Raw genomic sequence first — 21,704 nt, forward strand, 5'->3', positions numbered from 1 at the left:
CATTGGAATTTAATTATTCAAAATGTGTGTGTGTGTGTGTGTGTGTGTGTGTGTGTGTGTGTGTATTTTGGGACACCCTATAGTTAGACAAGTATAAGTTCAAGAAGTAGTCATCACAACATTTGCTATGTATTAACTTAAATAACCTACATTTTATCAAAACTCACTTCCCTTTATTAATACTCACTCATACAGCTTATCTAGATATTAACAGTATTAAACATATAATTGATATGACATTTACTGAAAGTGGCCAAGCATTTAATCAACTCCCTAATATTTAAGACTCATGTTAAATATTGTAGAACATATATTTTCCAAATATGTTTAAGCTTTATAATTCAATTAACAGTAAATACGATTCACATCAACGTGTTGTCACAGGTGACTGGCATTTTGACGCTCTCATTTCTGAATACAGAGCAAGATATACTGACCCTATTACAGAGAATAAATATCAATAAAACAGCAGGTCTCTGATAAACAGATATAATTACCAGAAGGATCTGCCTATTTACACATCAGGCTTGCTGTCTTCATATATCTTATCTTGCTACATAATTATCAAATAAAGCAGTAATTCCAGAATAAGTAATAGCAATCACACAGAGTACTGCATGGTTAAATATTTTCATCTTGGTTGGAAGGCATTTAGTATGTATTATCTAACAAAGAATTACTCTGCATCTCTAAACAGTGAACTGATAACAAACCGATGTCTGAAAAACCAAATCAGCAGCCAGTGAGAGGACATCTCTCGTGATTCTTAGAGATGTTTTCTAATTTGGTGAGTGAAAACAAAACAAAACAAAATAACAACAACAACAAACAGAGCTGTCAGTTTTTTTTAAATATATTTTTATTGATTTCAGAGAGGAAGAAAAAGGGAGAGAAATGGAAACATCAATGATGAGAGAGTATCATTGATTGGCTGCCTCCTGCACACCTCATGCTGGTGATCGAGCCCACAACCCGGGCATGTGCCCTTGACTAGAATCGAACCTGGGACCCTTCAGTCCCCAGGCTGACGCTCTATCCACTGAGCCAAACCAGCCAGGGCAGAGCTGTCAATTTTAAGACATGGTGGTTTTCATCTTCTCTTTTAGTTTGGGGAGGTTTCCTTTTGTAAAACTCAGAAGTGTTTAAAAGAGTGAATTCGACCCTGCAACAGGCCTTCTTTTGCTTTTCGGGCAAGTGTCTCCGTATTCCTTTTCTTCCAGGGATGTGATGGGCACACCAAGAGCAGTTTCTTGCTGAGCTGTGCAGCTCCTACAGATGAGGACAGCAGGAGAGCAGGCAGAGAGCCAAGGCAGGGAGCGAGAGGGGCTGAGATCACAGCCAAGGCTGCAGAAGGCGATCTGCTACATAACAGCAGAAAAAGGCGGACGCCTGCTCTGAGCCCTAAGAAGCTCTGTAAACCTGCTGGGTTGGGCACTGGCCCTCAATTGACCTGGGCTTTTATAGACCAGGAAAGACTTTTTTGAGATGCCTGGTTTTGAGTCACAACTTTGCATCCTAATAGGCTTGGTAAAGCCACCCTGATAGAAAGAGCGTGCAGGTGTACGGGGAATCTTTGGATTGATTGATAGGTTCTTCCTTGCTGCCATTCAAAAGATGCTTTCTCATTGGATGAGATTTTGGCCTGTTTCTCTCAAAGCCTTTTTTCTTTTTTAAATCTGTTTTGTCCTTTAGGATTAGAGCTACTGTCCTTCAGGCTGAGCAAGATGGAACATTTCAGTGTCACTCACCAGTCAGTCAAATTGTGACAAAGGGCAGTCCCTTCCTGTCAGGATCTTGAGGAGGAAAGGAGGGGGGATCTCAGCAGGGGCGCTCTTTGCAGCACTTAAGGATTTGGGCCCTGAAAGGAAAGAATGGGAAGGAGCAGGAAATTGGACTTAAGTCACCTCTAAATCAGCACAGAGTTCAGTCCTCCTTGGTGTTTGTTTATAAAACAGCTCTCTAAGTAATTCACACTCTGTTTCCCATTTAACCTCCCGGACACATGGCGTTCAGCCCTCTGAGATTCTCTGCAGTCGTTCACGAAAGTGCTGAGTTTGACACCGACAGAAAGGAATTTGGGGTCAGAATTAGTGTTTTAAACTGAGGCCTTTGGGATTTATAAAAGATGTTTCCGATATGCTAAAACAGCTGGAGGAGCCTCAGAGATCGGTAGTGTAAGCGAGGGTTTCCCTAATTTGTATTACAGGTGAGGAAAAGCAGGCCTGGGGAGGTTGGCTGACTTTCCCCTGCACCTTGAGAACCTGTGATAACATTTTGCAGTCCCTGCGGCAGGAAACTACTGAAGGAGAGAGTAAACCCTCCAAGCTCCCAGACCACTCCCAAGTTGGAGTTGAACTTGGTGGTAAGATCCCTGGTCTCTCCCCATCCCAGCTGAGGGTATTTCAATGTTCACCAGATAAAAAGAGACATGGAGGTCATTAGCCCAATTTTTCTCTGCGAGGGTGGAGCTGGGATTGGCTGCTGAGCTATTCTGATGACCCAGAAATTACATGTATTCATTTCTTTTCTTTTAGATGAAAGCATTTCTATTCTAGTTTTCCTATGGCTCTTTTTCAAGAGATGAGAGGGGGGGAAAAGTCCCACATTTTTCCTAGCAGACTCTCCTTTTCTATTCTGTCTTTTATAATCTGTCTTGATTCTCAGCCAGTACCTTACTTTTTTTTTTTTTTTTGACTTTGTGCCTTTTAATCACCTAAGGAATCTGACTCAGTGTCTTTCTATATGAATCACAGGCTACTCCTCCCTCATCTATGTCTCCAAGGAGAGGGAGGGGCAGGAACCTTTTTCCATGTTGGCTCTGCCCTGACAATATAACTTCCTTCTCTCCCAGACTTCTATTGGGCTGTTATGCATTCCTGAGGGTTTTTTAAAAATTTCACAACAGGAAACTATTTTAAGAAATTATCTTATTGTTAAAAGAGTTAAGTTGTACACAAATGTACACAAATATGTGTATGAATGTACATACCTAAATAAATATATATCATATAAAATTATGAAAACTTTTCTTTAGGTATTTTTAAAGTGCAATAAATACAATTTTAAAAAAGTAAGACCAATTGATCTTTTTAAAAATTTTTTCTCCATGAATTGGCAGGCAATTATATGATTAAATATTTTCTACTTGGGCCATGTCATACTCAAAGTTCTCTTTGTACCTACACTTTGGTATAATAGAAGTAAAAATATACACAGAAAAATAAAGAGCAATCTACTAATGCCTGATGAAAATAATTCAAATATAAAAAGTGTAGGTGGAAGGATTAGGACCAAACTTGGTCCCACTGTAGTTCTTAATTATCATTTTGACTATGGGCCCCTGAATCATGGGCAGATTTCTTTGGGACAGGAACATTTCCTGATCAAATTTCCTTTTTTTTTTTCTTTAAAAACAAATTTTCTGTTTTTCATCTCATACTCAAATACGTTCAGTTTTGCCAAATGTCTGAGGTTTTATATATATAAAACAACGGATTTGACAACCCATAGTCTTTTTTAAGTTGGCATTTGTAGCATCTCTGACAGTGCCAGGTATTGGGTTGTTTGGAAGATTATGCTGTTTTTTCATTTTTCACAAAAATACATAAGTGATAAGAAATGCGTAGTTAGAAACAGCAGTCATAATAAAAATATCACTTTCTTCTGGCATTGCCTGCTTACTCCTTTGATTTGCACTTTTACCCATGAATCTCAGTATATGAAATTTCCAACATAGAAACTAAAAGCACAAGTCCAACTTCTACTTGCTTCAAAGATTCAGCAAGTATCCTAATTCTGAAAGTCTTTGTGTTATTAGTTTCTTACTCCTCTCTCAATGCATATTAAGCAATTACGGCACCAATAGTGAGGAAAAAAAAAAGGCAGATATATTCTGAAAAAGACCAAAGGGACTAAGAGTGAAGGAAAAGAAGCAGTACTCTCACATTGCATTATGCAAGAAAATAAGAGCTAAAACCTACTGTATCACACACACACACACACACACACACACACATACACACATTTATATTAGAATCACAAACTTATTATTTCTGAAGATACATAAATTCCCAGATCCTTTTTATGTATCATATGGGATGATCCTCAAAACAATCACAAGAATACAGGGAACTGCAGAGTGTTTCATGTTTTCACATTTCATCCTTCAAATTCATCAGATTCCTGGGCAACAGTTCTGTCTTCAGAAGCTTTTAAGTGGTTCATTCACTTATGTCAGAATGACTTCTTGATTGCAGATTATGTATTAGGACTATGCTATAGTAGGGGTTTAATGCAGAGCTTCTGCCCTTAAGGAGTTTACAGAGTGGCAGAGGAGATATGTATTCATCAAATAGCCATATGTCAAATTACAACCTGACAAAATGCTCTGGTGGAAAGAAACATTGTTTTTGTGTGCCTAATCTAGACTGAACAAAATGAGGTGGCAGCATGACAAAGGGTTCCTTGAAGAAATCCTAGTTGAGGTGTTATCTAAAGAATGGGTAAAGTTAACTAGGTAACGAGGGAGTGATTAGCTGTCCAGAAAGAGGAAATAATGCGGGCAGTGGCCCTTTGGTGAGAGGAAGCATGGCATATGCATGTAACCAAAAGAGGGGTCATGATGGGGGATACATAAACAGAGTAGGAGATGATGCTGATGAAATGTGAGAGTTAAGCAAGTGCCTACCAATAAAATTATTAGTGCTATGTATGTGGGGTGCAGAAGGGTAGACAGAGAAGGGCAAGATTAGAGTGGAAGTAGGTTGGTTGTAGTAAAAATTGAGAAGAGGGACCTGATGAAGGATACATAGAAGGCATATTTGGCTGTACTTGGTGGATGAGGGAAAAGAAAGAACAATGGGAAACTCTCAGCTTCCAGGGATGAGTAATTCAGATGCTCAGAAGATAACAAAATGTAGATTTCATGTGAGAAAAGCAATTCTGAAGGTTACAATGATGAGTCAGTTCTGAAAATGGTGTGTTAAAGATGGTTAGCAGACTTTATGATAATGAATCTAAACATCTGGAGAGTCTGTGCTGTAAATATACATTTAGGAATGTTAACATATAAGTGCTATTTGACAGCTTGAAGAATGGATAAGATTTTCTAGTGAAAGTGTGTCCAATAATAATAGTAATGGACCAAGAACAGAATCCTGATGAATACTAACTTTTAAGGAGCAAGTAGAGAAACAGAAGCCTATGAACAAACAGTCTGATTTTTTTTTAAAGAAAGGGAATAGTAAAATAAAGGAGGGTGATGATGAAGTTTATGGTAGTGAGGTAAATACAATGTCAAATGTAGCAGAGGTCTCCTTTAAGATCAGGGAATTAGAGGATTTGGCAATCAAAAGATCATTAATGTCCAGAATGAAAGAAGTAGAACGATAACGACAGAAATCAGATTACATTGGGTGGGGAAGTGAAGGCCAAAAAGATGAGACATAAAAGATAAGAGAGTGTGTTGGATGCAGGATCAAAGGAGAGTGGTGTTACTAATAGTGGGAGTTTTATTTGTATCTGCTGGATAGGAGCCAATCGAAATCACAAGGTTGAAATTATAGTAGGGAAGGGATATAATTGAAGAATCAGGGAACTGGAGGGAAACAGGGGATCAGGTCAAGAACACAAGATATGGGTTGATGTTGAGTAGGAGTGAGGGCATCTGTTCTTTGGGGGTAGAGAAAAAAAAAGTTACGTCTGGATTATTAATAGCTTGTTTATTCCTTTTCACTGGGCTTCCTCCCACTAGGCAGGCTTTTCTGTTGGAAAGGCTATGTAGATTTCATACTATTCTATAACACAAGAGATTACAGGGAGGAAGTCAGGGCAATGTGGTGTCATTGAAAGGACATAGTCTTAGAGTATGAACATAGTTCACATTTGAGATCCTTCTTTCCTATCTTTGTGACCATACATGCACGGACAGGTACATACATGCACATATACACACACACCTTTGCATCTTGTGTTGTTTTCTTGTGGGATAATGTTACCTTCCTCACAATCTTGTATTTTGGATTAACGAGGTAGTATACTTCTTTGTTATAACAGCCAATATTCAATCAGAAAAAAAACAGAAGTCATCCAGAATATTTCTAACAGAATGAAATGAATTAGGAAATTGGTTACATAGGTGCCGGGAGAGCTGAGAGGCTAATACAGGGATGATTAAGCAACTTAAAAATTAGACATTGGAGGGAGTCACAACCACCTTTTTCCTACAAAAACAAAGGAACAAACTGGCTTTGCTGGAGCTTCCGGTGCAAAGAAACTTGGTAAAAAGTGAAACCAGGCAGGGCCCACTCAGCAGTAGCTGGGACTCTGAGGGAGAGGCTGGCTCATGAAACCTGGAACAGCAGAGAAGGCTCAGATTCTGCTAAAAATGCCAAGAAAAGGATGCTAGCCTTCTAGCAGCGCTTCCTCTTGGCCAAACCTACAGGGAAGCCAGAGGAAAAGAAAGCCTTGGAAATGAAGTTCTCCCATGAAACAGCATAGCAGCAGAAAGACAGAGAAAACTTCAGAGAGCAAAGCAGACACATGGAAAATGGCAGGCATGCTAATTTATCTAACAATGTTATCTAGCATAGAGTGAGCACTTCATACATGTGATATTCTTTGGTTATATCAATGTTATAAAAAAACAGAGATGGCACTGGTTCGTAAAAAGCCAAGATGAAACACAAAGTCAAAGAATCATTTTAGAGTAGCTGCTATAACAACTGAGTTGACTTTTGCTCCTGTTTTTACAGCAGTGCTGAGATGGCTTCTGGTTATTGAAATATTTGCAAGACTCATTCCATCACATAGTGGCAGACTTATTTGAGGGGAAACTTTCTGAGTACTTTAGGAATATTTTAATCATCTCTTAAATTTTACAAAAATCACTGGCACTGCCCAACTCCTCACGTTTTATGACTAGGAAGTAGGTGACGTCTATTCCACTTTCTGGCTCTGGTACCTCATGGCTATTAATATAATATCATCACTACCAGCACAACAGGATGTACTGCTCGGAGGATCTTGTCTTTGAAGTGAAATGAAACCCTAAAGCTTTCATTTGCTTAATGAAAACCTCAGCCAGAAAGTTTTCCTGTTTCTGATCACATATGGAGTCTTCTAAGCTCGCCTTGGCTTGGGACACCAGATGCTGGTCCCACACATGGCATTCTCCTCCAAATTTGGAGCAGGTGCCAATTATCAGAACAGGAAACAGATATTCAATCCAAAGAAAATTCCCCTCTTGGTTATATAAGAAAGCCAGTTCAGTGCTAAATTATAGAAGGATCCTTATTAGTTTATTGCCCTAAGTACCAATCTAGGTAGGTTTTTGTCTTCTCCTTGGCCTATGACTTCTTGAGAACTTGGCATAAACATTCAAATCTCACATAAGAGGGCTTTATATAAATAGGAATGTCATTTTCCCCAAATCTAAATGTGGTTTTCATTAAAAAGCAACATTAGATCCCCACTAATAGCCAGCAGAGTATGAAGAAAAATATTCCAAGTGGATCTGAGAAAATGGGCACCGACACAGATGTTTCTGTGTGGGAGCCCCTGCCCTTCCTCCCTTCCCCAAATATACAACACTGAATGGTGGCTGTCGGGGTCAGAGAGGAGGAAGTTCTCAGATGCCAGTGCAAAGCAATAATCTTCAAGTGGATGCCAGGCCGACAGGGATGTGGTGTTAGTTACAAGGAAGTCAGGAGGCCAAGACTGAGAGTCAAGGAAAGTTAAAAACAAAATCAGTATGAGGGGAAGGGTCACAGAGGGAAGCAGAGATGAGAGTCAGAAGGAAAACATCTGTAGGCATTGCGATAGCTAACAGGGAGGGGGAGAGGGAAGAATAAGCACTTTTTCTTCCCTTTCTGTTGCATACGGCATGGTTTTAATATCCTCCCATTTTCCTTAAGACTACTAAGGTGTGGATAGGAGTGACTCTCACTAAATGGAGGGTCACTAAACAAATGTTAACACTCACTTACTCCTCCAGTGCTATATCCTTACTGCTTTTACCCGACATTCCGACCCCACCCAAGTTCAGCGCCTGTTTGGTCCTCACGTGCTTGGCACAATAGGTAGGGAGCTCACTCTCATCTGCAACTTACTTCGCTGCCTTAAGATGATATCAGTTGTTATTTTCTATTATTTCACTCAAATTGGATTTGTGTTTGCTTACTTCTCAGATGAATTTGGATAAATGAATAAATTAATTACTTTGTGGTATTTTTTAAAATCTTTTATTTTGCCCAGAAGTAGAGAAATGAGTTACACCTTCGTTTTATAGCACATTATCAACTTAAGTCCTCTCCTTTTTTTAAAAAAAAATATTTTATTGATTTCTACAGAGAGGAAGGGAGAGGGATAGAGAGAAACATCGATGAGAGAGAAACGTCGGTCAGCTGCCTCCTGCACACCTCCCACTGAGGATGTGCCCCCAACCTTTATTTGATTTTAGTTATTCTATTTTCCCTCTTTATGCCCCTATTCCTACTTTCATCCTTCTCTCTTCCCATAGGCACCCACACTAATATATTTGATTTCAGTCTTTTGCTATGACTGTATCCTTATAAAATAGGTAGAGGTGTTAGGGTATTTTAAGTATAAATCATTTAACGCTGTAAACTTCTTTCACTTCTCCCCCCCCACTCCATACTGTATTTATAAGATCTGTGCATTAAGCTATATATGCACTTATGTATGTATTTTCAACTGTGGCATCATAATCTACAATATTTATCTATCTATCACATTTTAGTTATACAATCCTGTATCATTCTCATATTCCTAGGCTTCCTCGAAGCCTCCTTTTCTGTAAAAACTCATGATTTATAGTCCCACACATGTGCCCTTGGGGATCAATGTGAGAAATCCTCTGGGAAATATACCCAGGATAAGGATGGCTGAGATGTTGGCTATATGCACACATTTATTCTCCTCATTACTATCAGATTGTAAAGCAAGTATTCTACAATTCTTCTGGCCATCTGGTTTCCATTTGACCTCCAAGCCATACAAAAATCTCAAATCAATACTCCTTAGCCTCATCTCTCATTGTTCCAGGTTTTCCTGTGTAAATTTGTTTCTTCCCACCTGTCATTTTTCATAGAACCACATTATGGCCTGTGGCCATTCTGCTGCATCAAACATATGTCTGTGCTTACTTTAGAAACATTTAAGTTACCTTTATTAGAATTCATATGGATTGAAATACCACAAATATGACTTTTAAAGCCATTACTAACTTGATCATTAAACATTTGAATTCACAGCATTTTGAGTCCTACCTGGAGTCCCAAGTGAGATGTCCTTCATGCTGTGGAATGTGGGTAAAAATTCAAGGTAATTTTAAGCTCTTCCAGTTCTGCAGGGAACCCTGCACTGATTCTCCTAGAGTGAACAGTCACACCCTCTTAAGAAGATCAGACAGAGTTGCTTCACTAGCATAGCAAAGGAACAAAAACCATGAAATATGATTCTTTCACAAATGGTTTTGGTAAGACATTTTCTATTACTTCCGAAATCCTTTCCCTTTAATGCTCTTCAACTGTTGGCATTGTTTGATGGCAAGAATAAATCTTCATTTACCTAAGCAGGAAGGCTCTGAAACATAGGGGCACCCCCATCATGGTTTGCCTCCTACCTCACTGACTGATCCTTCTCAGCTGTCTTTGATGGGAACAACCACTGGCCTCCTGGGCCCTTCTCTTTCTCTACACCCTCTCCTTAGCCTCATGTGACCTCCTGAGTGAAAGCTGCCCTACTTAACCAATGTAAAGTAGTCACATAGCCTTCCCTTTCAATATATATATATATATATTCCCCCAAAATGGGACATTATAAAGGCAGTGTTTATTCAAACACATTTCATTTTAAAAATGTACTAGAATCTAGAGCTATCACTGTTAAAGTATATATACATTTATGAGAGAGGACATATTACAGCACCCACTTCCCATAGAATACATATTCCATAAAACAGGATCCTTATCTTCCTTGTCAACCACGATATTCCCTGTATCTAGAACAGTACGCTTGATGCAGGTGAGAAGGGACCAGATGGCCAGGACTACTCTCTTACGCTTTTGGCTTTATAGGGCAAGGAGAGAGAAGAGCAAGCCACATCCTTGTGTGGGTTTTCAATGAACTATGAACCCTCTCATGAATAACTGTGGTCACACATGCCCTGAAATGAGACCAATCAGGTTATTCTTATTCTTCTTGAATAGATGCAAGAATGGGAGGGTCGAACAGGTGATGAAAAGGCCTTCCTTCTCATATGCTTTCTTTGAATCACCATATTTTACTGAATTCGGCTCATTGTCTGCTCTCCAGTTATCACTTTGAACTATTGAGAAGAAAAGGCATAGACATTTTTAAAGAGTACTCTATAGTATTAAAATACTTTCACCACACAATGATTTCTTTAGAGTTACCTATACCTTTGTGAGGTAGACAAGAAAAATACTATTGTGCCTATTTCAAGGATTATGAAACTCTTGATCCCATGCTCAGGAAGTTTTGCCACAGCCATTAGCCATCTGAAAACAAGTTTTGTTTCCTCTTTTTCCCCACCTAATCACATCTTGTTTAAAGCAAGTAGAAAAGATGTTAGGATCTGTATATATAAAAAAAGGGTCTTATATTTGATGTATTAGTTTTTGTACTGGATCTTATTAATTACTTGAGGCTTTGCTAATTTGGATTATATAAATAGATCTTCCAAAAAGCCCAACCCCAATGAAATTTCTACCCTCACGTTCTTAGAAAATGTTTATTAAATTCTAACCTAAATTTTGTAATGCTGTCATATTCTGGTTCTCATTATGGAATCTTAGGAAACTAAGAAGAAGAGAGAATTCAATGTTTCTAGCATTGTACTTTTCTACTTTATCACTGGCGAGAGGCAATTGAGAGGTTCAGAAAAAAATAAAAAGCAAAGTATAGTTGACCCTTGAACAACAGATGTGAGGAGCTTCAACCCCACACAGTAAAAATTCTCCTATAATTTATCTTCCCTCATTATCCATGAATTCGTAACATCAGATCAGAAATACTATTGCGTTTCATTTATAGTTGATTGAATTCATGAATGTGAAACCTGGGATATAAAGGGCCAACTGTATATATTTATTGAAAAAACAACCTGCATATAAGTGGATACACGCAGCTCAAAATGGTGTTATATCAGTGTCAACCGTACACTTCTCTGCTAGAGAACAACATAACATGTATAGGAGTTTATAGTCTATGGTGTCATGGCTGGATATTCTAAACTTTACATTTTTCTTAAGTTATGCAGAAAGTATAAAAAATCATTCAGAAATGTTGTCTACAATTTGCTCAGAAAAAGCTCAATATCCTTAAAGTAATTTTCTCTCTTTCCTGAGAGGGAAATTTGGTACTTCCAATTCCGCATATAGAGGTCCTTAAAACACAGAAATCCTGTCTCCTTAGCATGCATATTAAATACCTTTTAGTGAGATGTGCATTAAGTTGCTTGATTTTAGTTGAGATTTGAGTTTATGCTAGTCTAGGCCACATTTCTTGGCTCAAACTGAAGTGAAGGCAACAGGGAATGTGCTTTATCCCTAAAGGATATTACTGTGTGAGACACCCAATAAAAGTTCAATTTCTTTAATACTTGCAGCAAGTCAACACTTTTATGATTAATATGGCTATTGACCACAGCCTTTTTATATACAATTTCAAGTTTGTGTTTGAAGATCTCTATAAATCATCTAATTTCATTGAGTTTGGGCTCTTGTCTATGAAACTTTGGTTCAGTTTATTGAGTTGCACAAACAGATTTGCCATAAATAATAAAGTTTTATTTATGGCTTTCCCCCACTCCACTTAATAAAACGTAAAAACAAATGATGGAATAAATTTGGAAGAGTAATAGGACAAACCGGGTAAATTTTTACTCTTCTAAGTAATTAAAATAGCTGTACTATTTTAGTTAGTTATATAAAATATAGAGTGACTATATTTTATACTGGCTTATTGGTGTGTGTGTGTGTGTGTGTGTATGTGTGTGTATGTGTGTGTGATGTATGGTGAATGGTGTGTTTGGTTTATTCGACACATAGCTGTTCAATCTTATTATATGTGGATAGATTGCATGTATTGCTGATTATTTACCTTCCAAGTTTTCTCTTATTAATCTCATTAATTTGTGATTTTTTTTAATTGAGATCAACTAAATAAATGCCTGAAGGAGGACTTCATTTAATGGTTCTATCAAAGACTACCTTCAACAAGAATGCCTTCCTCTGTGTAATTAGCATTCTTTTGGCTATGCACAGAGCTTAGAGACAGACACACAGAGCACCACAGGCATGTGAGAAGCAGGTAAGAGCAGTCAGCCTTTCCCGCCCTGCTATTTACTATTACATTGTGAGAAAGCCCCATGTCAGAAACAAGTGTCTTGAAAATTAAATCATAAATGCTGTTTCCATTTTAAGGAAAATACATGAAAGCTCTTTGCACCTGACTAGTCTCATTGGGTAAAAAATAAGCAATGTAGACAATTTGGAAGGGACAATCTATGTCTAATAGTTTTCTTTTGATTTGGAGTTACATTAGCTTAAATGAATGAATATTATATTTCAGTGTGTCTAGTGCAAGACTAATATGGGAAGATTAAATAAATATTTATTGAATGTGAATGTGTGGCTTTGTCATTATTTATAGTCAACTTTCAGCCATTAGGTTTCCAAATAGCAGCTCATCACCCACCCTGTATACTTGAAGAAGTGTGCTGACCTCACTATTTCTTATTTTGGTGTTTGCTCCCGAATGCCCTAGAAGATGAGCTTTGTGTTTTATTTACAAAAAGAAAAGTCTTAAGGTCATCCAAATCACTGTGATTCAAATAAGAGACCTCTTATCTGGATTTCTCTTCTGTGTAGACATCCATTCTCTTCAAAGTTACCATGCAAATTCTCCATGCATGCACACGATGTGTACCACTCTCAGAGTGTTGCTGGACTTTTGGCCACCACGGGCTCAGTGTGATATTTTTGTTCCACAGAAGAACATCTCTTACCTGAAGCAAGGGCAAGACTCTTTCCTTATCACCTTCTAGAAATAAAAAAGTTTTGAGAAGGGAAATAAAACCACCATTGACTCATTAAATTCTCCCATAGGCCTATGAAGTAGAAAGGATAAATGTTATCATCTCCAGTTCACAGGCCAAGAAATAGAGTCTAAAGAAATTAAGTAATTTTATAAAGTCATACCTCAGTCAATTTATTAGTTAGGCTCCAGGCAAGATAGAGATGGCACCCACACACAAACTGGGTAATTAGGGAAAACTTAATAAAGGGGCAATTTACAAAGGTGCAGGCAAGGTTTAGGAAAAGTAACAAGAATTGTGTATATTGCTGTATATTGGGGCTGGTAATAGCTGGGAATTATTTCCATCCCTTAACCTAAAAGCAAAAAGATAGGCTAAGTGACCTTCAGTAAAAGGCCACAGTCAACCCTGTTACCCGAAGAGGAGGAAGGTAAAGGAATGAAACCCTGGCCCTGCTTATCTCCTGCCTCCTATTAGCCAAAGTCAGAGGGAAAATGAGCCTAAAAATGCAGCCCATCTAAGTCTAGGCTCTTGGAACTGGGGGCTCAGTTGGAATTTAGTTTTCTATTACATGTTGTCATCTTGATACATTTCATTATAGTCTTTGCTGTTAGTCACAATTTCCCTTAAGGTGGGCAGCCAAATCTAGTCACATTTTGTTCCTTCCTTAAACAAGTTATAACCAGCTGATTTACAGGTCATGAATGGAAATCACAATAATGTTAAAGGTTTGTTTTAATATTTCTGAAGACCACAAAAATAACCTTGTTCCTAGAAGGCCCAAAATAATTACTCCTCTATTTTCCATATGAAACATATGCCAAAGATTACTCAGTGATGTATTTAGAAGTTATACCTATAATAAGCTGAGCACTGTATTAGGTCTTGCAGGGAACACAAAAGACTACAATATATTGACCATCCCTTCGGAGGATCATGTATGAAAAATATAAAAGCAATCTCTTTTCTATTTGATTTGGATCTACAATTGTCCTGAATAGTAGTATCAGAAGGTACTTAAATCTTATGTTAAAGTACATGATCTTTAAATTATAACAGTTCTAATATGTGGAATAATACTGAAGAAGGGGGCTTTAAATGTCAGTATCAACTCATTAATGCTCCCCCCCACACACACACACACTCCTTCAATTGTAGTCTAAGGGAAAGAAATAACTTCTTCTGGGTGTGCTGTGGTTTTCCTGTTTAAATGAGCCCATTAAAATTATCCTTTCTTCTTCCTGCCTATCTGTCCTGGTTCTCAGTGGATGAAATGACGTGTACTACTTAAGATTCATATTTCCTTTCTAACTATGCCTTGAAGGAGCAGGATTAACTTCCTCAGCTTCTTCTTCAGCAGTAAACTCTAATTGGCTGACAGCTTGCTCACAAACACATAGCCCCTGAGGGCTTTTACAGCAGAAGAAAAGAAAACATGGTCACAGACTCACCACTTCTCAATACATTTCTCCCACAGACTATAACTATAGGATTGAATCGTAAGGCTAAAACAAAGATGTTAGATACTGACCAATAAAATTTGAAAAGGACCTAATATCATTCCTTCTATTGAAATGTTTTTTTAATGTTCCATATAAGAAAATATTCTCAGCTTTGTAGGTTACAATCACTTATGACTACGTGCACAATACTTTGTTGGATTACCTAGCCAGAAAGCTCACAACTATCTCAAAACTGACCGTTCGTATACTGTCTATGTGTTTGTCTCTATCTGTGCTTGCTGGATACAGTGTTGATTTCCTCCTCAACTTCCATGGTATTCTTTTTATCAGGCTTTCCACCAATGCAGCCTCATGTCCATGAACACTGATTAACTCAGGTGACTCAGACCTAAACAACCATTGTATGACTTTCTCTGACCCCGGGGAGTTCAATCAGTTCAAAGTCCAAAATTTTCACCAGACATTTTGGCACTGTGACTATTTCTGGATGATGTGGGTTGCAGAAGCCTACACTGTTGCAGTCATTACACCCTTATGAGTGAATACATCCTATGAGGAGGTCAGAAACAAGAGAATTATATGGAAATCATGCCAGAGCAATTTCTATATACAGTTTCTTCAGTGATGGAACATCTTAAAAATATTATTCAGATATAAGATTTGTTACTTCTATTCTCTATTAAGCCATGTCTAAGAAAAAGTGTTAACAGGATTATTAAACAGATAGATGAAGATGACGTCATAGATTTCACAATAGCTTTGGCAAAGTCTCTCAAGAAACTTTCAAATCCTTTGGCAAAATACAGTTCGGGCAAATGATCAATGAAATGCCAAGGTCTCCAGTGCCTTGCCACAAGGTTCTGTTATGTTTAAGTTCCATGTAACTCACTGAAGTGAAAAAATAGAAAACTTATTTAGCAAATTTGCAGATTTGTGTGGATTCAATATTATTTTTGATGATTAAATCATAAATTTACATTATATCTATGTTCTAGAAAGAATAAAAAAGATGAAATTAAACACACATACATATAAAATTTGCATTAAAAATGGTTTAAGGATGGATGGGCATGTAAAACAGTTAGTCAATGAAAAAGTCCTGGGTGTTTATTTGACTGCAAACTTCATCAAATAAATCATCATATAAAAATTAGTTTGTAAATACAAAAATTACTTAAAAGAACTGGGGCTTTTTAGTCTCAAAAAGTGAAGATTTATGGAGGATAAATAGCAATCTTTTCATATTTAATCATTAAACAAATATGTATTCAACACTTATTTAAGTGACTAGAAGTGTGAGAGATTCTGGAGATACAAGCATGGACAAGACCTGAAGACTCATTTAAGTGAAGGAAAGAAACAAGTATCAGAAATTACAGTATGGCAAAATTAGTATTAAGAACAGATAAATACACTACTAGAAAGACACTAGTAATAGAGCAACTACATTAAATTTGATGGAGACATTGGCCTCTAATTTGAGTCTAGAGGAAAGAATACAAGTTTTCTTAGGCAAAGGGAAAATATGCTGAGAAGGTACAAGTGATGTAAGGCTAAGAGATATGAACCTTAATTAGCCCTTTATGATTGGACCATAAAGAAAACTCTACTGGGGAAGGGCAGGAGGGGTGGGGGAGCTTGAAAGAAAACTAGGGATTTGATCAATAAAATAGGATAATTGGCTGAGGTGTAAAGAATGGGTTAGGATCCTAAATGAATTTATGAGGAAGAATAAATGGTTAAGAATAACCAATTCAACCTTGGAAATTAAAAAAAAAAACAAACACACATTTTTTTTTCAACAGAAACAAAATTTTATTGAGGCTCCAGGCCACAGTGTTCAGATAGGAGGCAGCCTTACTGACTAAGGAGGTGGTGGTGGGCCTTATTTGACCTCTTGACAGGCAGGTTGTTGCTGTGGTTGAACTTCCTAAGTGCAGGCAGATCATCTTGTTGCAGTTGTATTTCCCAGACAGCTGGTGGAGGGAGGGCTCAATGATGCCTCCCCACAGATGAAAGATCAAATGCAAGGTGAACTCTCTGGATATTGTACTCTGCGAAAGTGCAACCATCCTCCAGCTGTTTGCCCACAAAAATCAGACTCAGCTTGTCAGGCAGGATGTCCCTTGGATTTTACCTTTGACATTCTCACTGGTGTCACTGGCCTTGACCTCCTGGGTGATAGGTTTGCTTGTCAGGGTCTTTTACAAAAATCTGCATCACTTTGTCTGCTGGGTGGCTAGTTAGGGGGACTTAACTACATTAATTGAAAAAGTATGATATTTAACATTAACAGAAGAAAAATAAATCCCAGAAACATATTTAAGCATCTATAAAAAGTTGGCATGTGAAAAAAGTTTGTATATTTCATATCTGTGGAAGAGAAAATTATTCAACAAATGAACAAAGGTTTCTGAGATAATTAGTTAAACGTTTGGGGAAAATTAAATTGCATCTCAATGTCATATGCCTAAATACATTCCAAATGATGCAACAATTTAAATTCAAAAATACAAAATCTTAAAACAACTAAAAATATACATAATTACTTCAGAGTGAGCAAGGTTTTTCTAAGCAAAAATGAAAAAGAATGAAAAAACAACATAAAGGAAAAATTAAAATATTTGGTTCATTAAAGAAGAAGAAAGAGAAGAAGAGGAAGAGAGAAATGAAAAAAAAATCAGTATACATCTGCCCTCATTTCTATCCCACTATATCCATCAGCACGCAAACCTTTTCACCCTGTGTTTCTCATTTTATTAAATTGCATTCCCATCCACCTGGTTACTAAAATCCAACCCTTAGAAGTCATCCTGGGCTCTTTTCTTTTCCCTATTTCTTCATGTCTAATCTGTCAGATAGTATTGTCTGTTCTACCATTCAACATAGATTCCAAATCCATCCATTTCTCCCCATTTTTTCCTGCCATCTCCCTAACCCAAGAAACCATGATTCAGATTCCTGTAATTGCTTATTAAGGTATTTCCCTGCCATTACACTTAGTGCTTTAAGATCCATTCTCCAATAGCAGTCAGGGTGTTTCAATGCTACAGTGATATTCAACCTTCACTTACCTAATGTTCATTGAGAACCTAGTATATGCAGAGTGTATTCTACGAGTTGAAGCTAAACCAGTAAGGAAAACAATCACAATATCTACCCAATGGAACTGACCTTCAATAGGCAGGGGAAGACAATACCAAGTTAGGCAAGTAGTGTTTTAGAAGATAACTACCATGGAGAGGCATAAAGCAGAAAAGGGACATGGGACTTCCTAGAAAGTCATCTGCTGCGTTGGTGTGCTTTGTGCATTGCATAGAAGCTTGGTAGATGGGATGAGAAGGATTGAAATCCCAGGAGCTAATTTTTCTGCTCAGGTGGTGCTCATTTTTCAGGTATATCTGCTCATAGTGAGTATTGTAATCTAATTTAGTAAAGGTCACAGTTTATGGGCCATATAAATGGTGCCATGTTAAGAGGATGATTGACACATATGTGAACAACAGTGCAAGGTTAGAAGCAGGGGTATAATTTAAGATATTAATGTAAAATTTCAGGTGAAAATTTATAGTGGCTTGAACGGAACTGTGATGATGGAAGCTCTAAGTAGTGGTCAGATTCTGGATATATTTTGAAGAAAGAGGAAATGAAATTTGTTGTTGGATTGCATGTATTAACTTTCTAATCTAATCTTTTATTTAAATCTAATACCCTATTCAATTTGAACCTTCCAACCTCTTGGACATCACCTCCAAGTTCAACTACATTGCCCTTCTTCCTTACCCTTTAAATTTCCAAGTCCCTGCTCAGTCCAAGGCTTAGGAACTTGCTGTTCTCTATCATGAAACCCCTTTCCGTCCAATCTTTGTGTGGCTTCCTTATTTTCATCAGTCACTAAGCTCAAATGTCACCTGTATATTGAGAAGCTGTCCCTGACACTCACTATCCTTCTCCTGATTTATTCTCTATATAAAATTTATCACATTCACTTTTAAGTAACTATTTATAATTTATTGTCAGTCTTATTAGAATGTAGGAACCATGCCATTGGGAACATTATCTTGACTTTAAACAATGTCCAAGGTATACAAACTGTTGGAAAAACATCAGTGTTTCTTGATTGGATTACCCCAGAGCATGCAGACATTGTCCTTTATATTTTTAACTACTGCCCAGAAATGGAAATTCTTCTCAACTTTTGGAAAGAAATTTAATGCTATTGAAGTAGGCTTATGATGCACAAAGTTGTGAAAAGGATGAAAGTTTCTTGCCTTTCTTTATCCCATTTTCTGGAGGAACCTAGGGCATGTTAGGCTGGATAATCGTATCAATTCATTTTGAATTTTCAAACAATGTACTTTCACACATTTACCTTGGAAATTATTTTATAATGATAGTGTCCAGTTATGTCAAAGATTATATAAAAAATGGGAGGATAAAGATAAAGCAAGTTTACATTCATTAGAGCAATCATTCAGAATGAATATGTTAGCTGTATGTCAATAATACAATATTTTGTTATCACATACAGAACATCAATTATGTACATGAAGGGTACATAATTGTCTCTTTATAAGTCCTGCCAAGGGGTAGTTTAATTCTATTGCCAAGTTGCTAGAAATTCAATTGATGCAGTACAACTTAATGATCAATGCTAATAACACAAAGTTTATGAGATTTAGATCCAAGACAGAGGTTTTTAAAAATAACATTTCAATTATGAGTTCTCCTGGTGGTCTTTAATAAAAGAGATGAAACAGTTATCATTCTAAAATCCTGGTTAGATTCTAATTTTCCTAGTGTGCCTATATTAAAGACATTGTAAATGTTTGCAGTGGATTTTTTAAAATGTAAATACCTCAGTTATTTCAATTTTTGTATATCTAATTGATTTATAGGAAGCAATTTCAAATAATAAGCCATTCTTAAGATAACTACAGTAGAATAGATAGTTTGGGTTTATTTCTTTGTGTTTTGCTCCTAAAACGATGAAGCCACATTCAGACTACCAGAATATTTACCTTGGAAAACAATTCCTGAGCTGACAGTCACTAGAAATGAGAGGCTTATACTGCTTTTAGTAAACTCAGAAAAAAAGGCAACTGAAATAATAGAGTCAAGGTGAACTTCAATAGATTTCATTTGAATTCCTACAAGTACTTTGCACAGTTTGTATTAGTGAGTGAGGAGAGAAGGAAAGGTATAAACATGAGAAATCATGCCAGTCTGAGATGAGTTTATGCTGCAGTCATCTAAATGTGATTCTAAATGTGACTATTCTTACTAAAGCCAAGACAGTCTATTTGTTGAATCATATGAAATTGCTGTCCAGACATCATATTAACAAAAAAAAATTTTAACTCCTAGGTTTGACCAAGTGTATCTTGGGTTTCCTTCTGTATTCACCATATTCTATTGAAATTAACTATCCCTATATCACTCTTCCTCAGTGTATTCCAAGTTCCTCAAGGGCAGGAACTGTCCTATTCATCTATTCTCAGTTCCTAAAAAAGTGCCCGACATAGAGTAGACACTCAAAAATATGTTACACTGAATTGTTATGAAAAAGTTTTAATTTTGTAAATTTATTATTTTCATTTTGGATTTTGATAATTTTCAAAAAATAAAAATATACAGGTAGCTTGGAATAAAAATGCTCTAGAAATTTACGTACACTTCTAGAATGTTTTTCATATTCTAGTCTTTTTTAAAAAATATATTTTATTGATTTTTAACAGAGAGAAAAGGAGAGGGATAGAGAGTTAGAAACATCGATGAGAGAGGAACATCCATCAGCTGCCTCCTGCACACCCCCTACTGGGGATGTGCCCTCATCCAAAGTACATGCCATTGACTGGAATCAAACCTGGGACCCTTCGGTCTGCAGGCCAACGCTCTATCCACTGAACTAAACTGATTAGGGCATATTCTAGCCTTTTTGATGTGAGGTGGTCTAGTTCTGCAAACTTTATTAAAGATGTATTTTGAATATTATTAAATTATTAAATATATAATTATTTTGAGTTCAAAACATGTAAGGTATCAAATCTGAATTTGTTCTATTTCATAACCAAAATGGCTTCAGTATAGAATGTTTGTTTTCCATTATTTCTAAATAGAGGCCCAGTGCGCATGAAATTGTGCAAGGTTAGGGTCCCTAGGCCTAGCCTGGCCTCCATAGCATGGCCTCTGCTGCCCTGCAACGCTACGTGAAGCTCCCCACCCCAGGATGCTCTGCAAAACCCGCAACTGCTCCACAAGGCTCCCCCCACCCCTCGACTACTCCACAAAGCTTGCTGCTTGCCTCATGAAGCGCCGGATACTCTGAGAAACTTCCCCCTCCCCTCACCCTGCGATGGCTCTGCAAAACTCCCTGCCCCGTGACTGCTTCGTGAAACTTGCTGCTGCCCAGGTGATTGCTCTGCTAAGCTCACGGCCACCCCGTGAAGCAGTCTGCCACTGCTGCTCAACAGTCTCAAGTCCGACCCTGCCACCAGCACCCCCTCACTATGAGCGGCTTGGAGGCCCGGGGGAGAGGAGGGGACTGAGAGGTGCTCCATGCACTTCATGGTGACCAGTTACCCATTCAGTCATGACAGCACTTAGCTCTTTATATATACTAGTAGCCTGGTGCACAAAATTCGTGCACATTAAAAGGGAATTAATTAGCGGAGATATTTTAATATTGCTATTTGCCCTTTATAATAGAAATGTGAGAGAGTAAAGGAAATTATTAAAATGTATATGAAAATAATATAGAACTTTCACTGTAATGTCATATGCTCTTCAAACTTGAGAGAAAACAACATATAACTGACGGTGTGCAAAACGGGTTCAGGTAGGAATATGCCTACTCTGTCTAGAGTTTGTCCTTGTGATTTATTAATAGTCATCACAAATGCTGGCATCACAGGAAACTGTCGTCGAATTAATTTAAATGGAGGGCAGTGTCAGATGGGGAAAAATCAATTCTTGGAATCAGAACAACCACTCCCTCTGCAAATCCTGTTAATACTTCAGCTTCGATAATGTTGTCATAATATTTTGATAATAAATCTGGTACCATTACAAAGACCCCATTTACTATTGAGATTTCTCAATAGCCTGATGATTGCACCCACTTTCCATTTTAATTTATGACACAGCATTCCCGAAGAAAT

Source organism: Myotis davidii, unplaced genomic scaffold (genome assembly GCF_000327345.1).
Source record: "Myotis davidii unplaced genomic scaffold, ASM32734v1 scaffold162, whole genome shotgun sequence".
In the NCBI taxonomy this organism is placed as follows: Eukaryota; Metazoa; Chordata; class Mammalia; order Chiroptera; family Vespertilionidae; genus Myotis; species Myotis davidii.